At 33.9% G+C, this 9,407-nt stretch overlaps 1 pseudogene; it reads left to right on the forward strand.

Annotated features, from left to right (window-relative positions):
* The first annotated feature begins 6,234 nt into the window (after positions 1-6,234).
* Positions 6,235-8,505, forward strand: LOC125859935 (replication protein A 70 kDa DNA-binding subunit B-like; annotated as a pseudogene).
* Positions 8,506-9,407: the final 902 nt, after the last annotated feature.

Consider the following 9,407-nt stretch of genomic DNA (forward strand, 5'->3'; position numbering starts at 1 on the left):
AGCTTGTTCCTCTTAAAGTGATACTCTACTTTCCAACTCTTTCAACTTATCCAAATACATCTTTACTTTTGCTTCAACTTCAGCTTTTCCGTTTTTTAGCATCTCATTTTTTCTCTGCATATCCTTCAATTGATTCTCCATATTTGTGTTTGTTAAATATGGAGAATTGATTGAAGAATATCCAAAGGAAAAATGACGAGCTAAAAAAGGGAAAAAGTAAAGTTAAGGCAAAACTAAAGATGTATTTGGAAAAGTTCAAAGACTTTGAAAGCAGAGTATCACTTTAGTAGGAAGAAGCTGCTAAATATCGTGCTGTGGATGTCTTAGTGATCCAAAAAATGATACAAGATTTGGAAGCGGAGGATGATGATGTTGTACAAGTGAATAGTAAAGCTTTTACTGTTGATGGAGATCTTTAGGAAAAGCAGTTGTCACCACCTACGACTCCATCAGTTGATTCAACTGCATATGCAAATGGAAATGGAAAAACTAAATCAACAGATGAAGGTATTATTATGCTTATATCTGTCTTCTCGACCTTTTTTTTACAGCTATGTACTGAATTTGTGTATGCGTTTGAATTTCGGTTACAGACTTACAGTTATTCAGTGATGTTTTTTCTGCTATGCTTAAGCTTTGCTTATCTATGCATGCATCTTGTCATTTTTGCTTTACTTTCGCCCTAAACCTAACTCCTAAGTATTTATGTGCAACTAACAATGTCGTAGACACTGATATGCTAATTGCGTGCAGTGGATGTGCTTTGTATTACTTTGTTTTTAATTTCAAACTGTAGGATTAACACGATCACATGGCTGTAGCTGCAGCCAGTGGTAACACAGACTTCATTTGAACAAAAATCAATCTGCTTAATTGTGCTTATGTCCACACATTGGATCCCATGCCTTCTGCTGTTGATTCTGCTCAACTCAATAGCAATGTTTCCAACATACAAAAGAAAAGACGCCATTCAGAGGAAGCAGGTACAGATGATTTGTCATGCTTATTCTTACATTTCTGTTGTTATTTGTCGCATTCAACCCACATCTGAAGTTGTTTTTGTTTGACAAGTGAGAATATCAATCCTTTCGGTTCTGTCTTCACAATATCAATCCTTTTGGTATGTAAATTGACCAACATATTTGCTTCTATATGTTGCATGTTGTAGCAAGACAAGAGTCCAAAGGTCTTCATTCTGTATGGAATTTATTATTCTTCATTTAACAAAATTTATCAAGCATAGTTCATTGCAGCTTCAGCTTGGTCGAACAGCGTAGGGTCTTTACCTTGTATGACATAACATTAATTCAAAAGTAAATGCAAACTATCCTTTTCAATTGCTCTCTCAACCTGTTAAAATTATTGTAGCAACTTCACATATTTGGGAATTACAACTGTCAATTTCTTAGTGTTCAAAAGGCAGCAAATAAACTCAGCTAGCAAGAGCAATAGAAGGTACATTTTAGCTCCATGTCGTTTAGTCACAACCTTAGTTCTCTTGCTAACTTGCTAGGTAGAGAATACATGCCATTTGTTTTGTCTCAGTTCATTCTCCATCCATATGACTGCCATTTCACAACCAAAGCACATATCATCGTGCAGTCCTGCTCATCTGCTCTACTGCAAAAGAAGGCCACAAAAAGATGCAACATTTATATCAACAACATGACGAATTAACTAATAGACTACATGGTCCCACCAGGGGAGTTAGAGTCTAAAGACTAACTTAACTAACTCTGTGAGTTCCATCAAAGGTACATACTTTTTTCCTCTTAACCATATTCTGTCTAAATTTACAGTTCAACTTTGCTAAAAAATTAATTTTCCATATTTGCTTACAACTTAATTTCTTTACTTTTCAAATGTGTACAAAGCTTTAGCATTTTTCTTCCACTTAGTAAACTTAATTCTGCCCATAATCATATACGCTTGAATGGTTCACATTTAAAGTGGCTAATAATGTGAAATACACATTTATAAATTTGGCTTACTGTTGGAAAAAACTAGAAGGACTATCAGTAAAGTTTCAGATGCAGTAAAGTAAAAGGCAAAGGCACTGAAAATACTCATTAGTCAGAGGTATATAATATGTAATCTTACATTCAGTTTTGCCAGTGTCATATTATATATTTGAACTATTTAGTTTACTTAAAATTTAAGACTACAGCACACATGTTCATTGTAAACACTACCTTTGTCTACTCTTTTGTATTTCACATGTCGACAGTTCAAACAGATAGTTCATATATTTAAAGAATACAGTCAATTACAGCATACATTGTCTTATTTTCGTTGCAGCTTTTAACTACTTCTTGTTCCTAATTTTGACAACACAGACTATATATCCTAAACCACATACTTTCTCTTCCATTGTACATCAGCCGTTTCCAATTTCAACAAAAGATGAATGTCTTTACTCAACTTCTTACCATGAACATAATAAGAATCTATAGGAACATCAGCAAAGTGCTGCAACAATCAGATTGTACGCACTGCTACAATCACCTGCCACCTCATCGCTAATGTAGATGTTGAAATACCAATACTACACCACGTATCACAATTTTCTATTGCTTTTGAAATCCCTTTCAAGATTTATTTCTTCTAAACATTTGTAAAATAATATTAGAAACTACCTATTTCTAACTTGAGTGCTTCATTGTATTTCAATAATAGTTCCTGATTTTACCAGTTATACTTACTTCAACTAAAAATTACATAGTAGGTACGTGTAGTAATGAAAAGAAGTTCACTGTGGACTTCACGAAGTTTTGCTCTTTATAGGTTGTTATTTTAGGTGACGATACACTACTCTCTGGTTCTCTCTACTTCCTACTTTATTGTCACTTTTATTGGTCTATTAGGACTCTGATTCTCAGACAGTAATGTTAATTTGATATGTAAAAAAAATATAGAAATTGTCCTTTTTCCTGGATACCAATTTTATATGCCACAATGTTTGCTTGACCTACATTATTATGTTCTGATTGGTCCCTACCAGCTGTCTATATATGTCTATGTATGCTGAAAAGGAACTTTGAAGTTGTAACCTCCAATTTATGTGACTTCTATGTTGTTGGAAGTTCATTAAAAAAAAGGCTCCTGAATACATAAGTGCAACATAATTCAACAAGAAAGGAGACTTTTTTTAAAATTTGTAGCACACATTAAAGTGCCCAACCAGAAAGAACAACAAACTCTTCTTCGTTAAAACCTTCTCTACCGAAGACACAACTAGGTTGGAGAATCATCATAGGCTGTAAGATGTTAACCTAATGTGTCAACATATATATTTGTCTGTGCCATGAATCTATTATTTGCACTTTTACCTTTTTGCTATTTTTGTTGACCTGCCATTTCACTTTTCTGCTAATTACAGTCATTTTAGAAATCAAATCTTCGTTTAAATTTTAGTTTTGACTGATATAATAGATGGTTACTTCACCTTCTGCAGGATTTTGGAGCTCACATTTCTCCAGCTAAGGAAACGAAGGCTATTCTCTTCACTGACAAACGTAAGTTCCTCCATTCCTGTGTTCTACATATTGGATTATATTAATATACTGTGTTGTTCTTTATTTTACCTACGTTCCTCCATTTTTCTACATATTTACTTATATTAATATATGTTCTGGTCTTTGCACAGTTTCTGCCATGATACAAAGGTTAACAAACTTTTTCATATAATTCGCCTTCTCAGGGACAGCTAAACTCTAGAACTTTTTGCCAGATAACGACACCAGACCACTTTTGTTGATCATTTCAAAATCCAAATTCAACAGCCCTACGTGCAACTGTAACATTAACATCTGTTTTTTCTCTTTCACAACAAGCTTTTTGTATAACCTTGCACAAAGGTTATGTAATATATTTAAAACATAACGACAACTTCTTTATTTTCACAACAAGCTTTCTGTATAACCTTGCACAAAAGTTATGTAATATATTTAAAACTGGCACGGGCAGAATCTACAGGAACATGACCAAACTGCTGCAGCAATGACATTGTACGCACTGCTTCCATCAGCTGGCATCTCATCACTAATGTAGATGCTGAAGTACCAATACTGCACCAGGTATCACAAGTTTCTATTTGTTTTGAAATCCCTTTCAGGGTTTATTTGTTCTAAACATTTCTCAACTAATATTACAAACTTTATTCCCATTGAACAAGTACTGCATAAGGCATATACATGTTTCCTGCTAAAGTCAGACGCACAACGAAAAAAACTTATTCAATGTGTTAAAGCAATAATTGAAACAATGGTATCTCAGGTTAGCATTAATGATTTACCTAATTTCGAAACATTTTTACATCCATTCTGACCGTGTAGTATATTAGTTAATTCATGATATAAATGATAGATCTTTCTATGGCCTTCTTCTGCAGTAGAACAGATCAGCAGGACTACACAATCATATGTGCTTTGATTGTGAAATTGCAGTCATATGATTGGAGAATCAACTGACATAAAGCAAGAATGAAGATCGCATATTACACTATCTAAATGAGGTAAAAAGTCCTCACTACCTACAGTCTCCTTCATAAATTGGAGTAAAGATCCAGTTAGCTTTCTTCTTCACACTTCCACTACATACTGCAGGTTCAATTCTTCACTATAGATGAGCAAAATATCATCCTTAATTCAATTTTACAGTAAAAACAAAATGGTAATGCTATAATATTTTTCCTACCATACTGACGAGATGAGACATGATTTCATGTATCTCTGTGTGTATATGTGTGTGTGTGTGTGTATATATATATATATATATATATATATACATACATATATATATATACATATATAAGGGTAATATATATATACATAGATAGATAGATACATACATAAATATTTTCTATCCTTATTTAGAAAGGACAAAAAAACTACATCTGTTTTTTTCAAAATTCAGGCAGTTTTGGCTGCCAATGAAATTATGCCAAAAAAAACAAAAAAGTATTACATTAGGTAGTCAAATGTAATAATTTTGTCTCTTTTTTTCCTGCCCAATGTACTGATTTTCTGTCTTTTTTGGCACCATTTCATTGGCAACCAAAATCCCGTGAATTTCTAACAAGACACATGTAATTTTTTTGTCCTTTATAATTTCTATATTTCTAAAATAAAAATAACAAATTAGATAAGGGTAAGGTAATACATATTTTTATATATGTATATATATATAATATATATAATATTACCTTTATATATATTACTCATACAACATAAATTTAATAGCCTTTCATTCAACAAAAAATTTTGCTCCCTTTCTTAGGTATTTTTTCTTCTCTTTTCATGTTTTCCCACAGTAGACACCAAGTCTTCATCAGAATAATAAAAATTTAAGCACTTTTCAGTAGCTTCTGCATCTCTTCTTTTGTTTTTATTTTTTTATCAAGTGGTGTGCTATAGAAGACATTTTTGTGATACAATACCATGTCCAACCAACATTTTTAAAAGTTTCTTCATATTGTTTTTCCCAAATATATAGTGGTTTGACTCAAGCTTCAGAGATAATTGTTCATGTTTTAATATTTTGCAACATTTTATGTCCCTATAATAGATTTTTACTGAAAAAATAGTTTTCCAATTCTACTTTGTACATTAATAATGACTATTAACTGATTTTATGTCTCCATTGAGCTCCACTAAAGGGCCCTAACAGATTTACACATGAATGTACTTCTACTATGACAACACTGTTGTTTTTCTTCTCATTTGTTCTTTATTTTGTTCTGTTTTTTTCCCATACAAACTTTATTATGTTTCTGCAGTTTATATCTCATAGGACCGAATAGTAAGAGGTACAACTCTGAAATAGTATACTTTGTTTCATCCTCTTGGATATGAGTGCTTTGTTTGTATCAGATTGTGAATCTCCTACTTTCACATTCTGAAATTGTACTGTTGTATCTGATGATTGACAAAGAACGAATAGCACATAAATGGTTACAACATGAACATGGCAGCAAAAGTAAGTACTATGCTACAAGCTATAGGCTCTTTTATGAGTTTGTACTTTCTGTGCACTATTTCTCCTAACTTCATTTTACCAGAGTTACTTACTGCTTTCTTACTACATCAAAACCTCATTCATGCAGCTAGAAAGTGCATTTTACTCCACACTGCTGCTTTCATTTGATTCCTTTTTGCCTTTTGTCTACTCAGCCCTGTTCATAAAAACAGAACAAACCACCTACTTTGCCTGAATACTCATGTTATCCTACAGATAGTACTATTTGGTTAACTCTATTTCCTACAAACATGGTACTAAGATTGAACATCGACCAAATAGAACCAGCAACACGAGACTGGATTTGCAAAGTTTAAATTGTGGAAATAGGCCGCCCACAAGAAAGCCTTGACAAGAAATGTACATTCCAAAATCTAATTTTGGAAGATGAAAAGGTAAAGTCATTATTATATTTTATCTTATGAGTATTGCTCTTTTGCTCTCAACTTAGTTAATCTGAACTTTCTATAACTCTTACTTTCAGGAATGCCAAATTAAGGCAGTTATGTATGCTGACGAAATTGACCAGTATGCAGATAAGCTTAAACTCATCAATACCTACCTCATCTCTACTGCAAGAGTCAAAGTCTCACCAACTTCATACGGCAAGCCAATACATCAATTTTACTGGATTCTTGATAAAGAAACAGTAATTGAACAAATCAAACCATCTAATGAGGTTGAAAATCCACTTCCCCCGCCAACCAAGCTGAATATCACTGCCTTTGACCGCATTCCTCATCTGATGGTTGATTCTGCTGCTGAAATTGGTATATCCATCCTAATAGCTATTATGCAACTGAAATATACATCTTTACTGCTACAAAACACTTACAACATTTCATTATGTATTACATACGCAGATATACTGGCAATCGTTCTTCATTGTGGTCCCCAAAAAAACGCAGATCGCAGTCATCATAGGTGTCGAGAAATTACCCTTTGTGACAATCAGTAAGTATAACATCTTACATTCTATTTTCCCATTTTCCACAAATATTTTGACTCAGTAACCACTTTTTCCATTTGCTTGCTGCCATCATCAATTATCATCTAAGCATTATCATAGTACTTACTCTTCCCTCCTTATGTTGTCACAACCTCAGGAAAAAACAGTTTCTCTTCACTCTATGGGAGGATTTCGGAGAAATAGAAGGACATGAAATTGGCTCAAAAATGGCAACAGAGGCAGATCTGCCTGTAATCCTCGGAAGGAGTATAGGAATCTCTACTTATCAAGGTACATATGCACTCAAATTCTTACCAACATAATTTTAGATAATAACAAAACATTATACAACCTATGTATTATACAGGGTTGTCACTGCAGACTAGGTACAACTCCACAGTACGTGTCAATCCGAATTACCCACAGGCACTCGCGCTCATCAACTGGTACTGACATTTTGCTATTTATTCTATAGCTTTAATTTGCCTGTAAAGAACCTACTACTACTAAACATATTATCTGTTCTAACAATAGGGCAAAAGAAAATAAAACACTGTTGTTAAGTTGTGCATCAGAGAAAACTTCAGCAAGCTCATCTGTCAATCCCATCATAGTCACTCCTGCTGGCCAACAACTTATCTCTATTGCAGAAATCTCATCAGCACCTTCTGTAAGTCATAGTTGAAGCTCCTCATTTGAGAATATCCTTTTTCCTTTTCTCCTTCTGTAGGTTTGCCTAAATAATAACAACTTCCGACAGATGGGAGCGTTCTATGTTGAGGCAGAAATGGCCATATTAGATGAATTCCAAGACTTTTGCGTGCTCGAATGCACAGGCTGCAAACAAAAAAAGCGCACAAAGGATAGAAAGGATTTTGAATGTCCAAAATGCAATCGAAAAACAGCATTAGTGCCTCGGTACTATACTTTTGACTTCTAAATTATACTTGCTACAAAATATAGCATATATTATACACATACTTCAAGCTTGCCATCATTTCAGTTGTAGCTTTCAAATTGATCTTATTGACGGCACTGCTACAACCACAATATCTATCTCTGCTGAATTAGGAGAAAAATTACTGTCCATGCCAGCAGAAGACATATTTGACATAACTTGCACTAAGGTTATCTCTCATTCCCACTGCCTACTTGTACACAACTATTGTCATAATACCCTATATCTTCAGCACACACACTTTACCATATATGCTTTGTTCTAAACTATTTGTTCGAACTTGTTACATTTACAGAGACAATCATTGTCTCTTAATCATGTCCATGAGATGTTGTCAAACAAAGTATTCGAAATTCAGCTAAGGAAGTCATCTTGGGACAGCTCAAATACCACACATGCAGCTTTGTCCGTTCTTTCCTACATGGAAAAACAACGTACGCCACAGAGCACTACTGATAGGACTTCTAAAAAGATTAAACCTTTGGAAATAAGTGAGGTAGAGGTCATGGCAACAACTACTGCAGCTGGTTCTTCAAATGAAACGCCAAAATTTTAACCACCCACACCAACCAAAAAGGTGTAAAAGGTGAGTCTGCTTTTCACTTTCACACCAACCTATAGGTCACAATGATTATCACTTGCACATATTAACAAGTATTTCAACAAAATACTGCTAAAAGACTCTACTTTTAGCTGTAGTTTACTTTCTGTTATACACGTATCCATATAGTTCGTGTGAAACATTGTAAATGTCATACTGCTGCTTTTGTATTTGCTCTAATCTACTTTCAAATTTAACTTTTTTTTTCATTTATGTCTCACATCACATTCAAAACTCTCACATTAATTCAGGGCTAAAAACTCTCTATCCATGTTCATACCCACGCTCAAATCAATTGGTTATCAATTTATTTTTAAATCGTCATCTCATGTTCACTGTTGAATTAGCTTATTTTTGTTATAACAATTGACAAGCTTCATTACTTCACAGTTAGCAGCAGGTCTTTCTCACACTGACCCTAATTTGTTACTCATTCGTATTTGTACTCCTTCCAACAACTTAACTCACATCCAATCAAAGTGCCTTTCAAACCAAAAAACTAGAGTTGGACTTTTGACATTTGCTTATGACCACTGTTGCTCACATTCATATAAATCACATTCACACAAATCCTTATGTCTGCTGTGTGTTTGTGATACCATAAAACTGTAGCCTCCCTTTGCTCTTTGGTTATTGTTTGTCATTTCACACTGCAATACAGGCCTATCCACATGTTTTCCTGCATACCTTCCACTGCATACAGTCTTCTACAATTGTCTTATTCTACTTTGTTATGATGTGATACACTATGCATACACGATTAGGTCAATCACACACACATTCAACAGGGAATCTCGCACTTTTATCATCAGTCCATGATTTCCTTTCTATTTGATCCCTATATTAAAATTGCTTTGCTATGTGTTGCCATGTTTGCAATTTCT

Source organism: Solanum stenotomum, chromosome 3 (assembly GCF_019186545.1).
Source record: "Solanum stenotomum isolate F172 chromosome 3, ASM1918654v1, whole genome shotgun sequence".
NCBI lineage: Eukaryota > Viridiplantae > Streptophyta > Magnoliopsida > Solanales > Solanaceae > Solanum > Solanum stenotomum.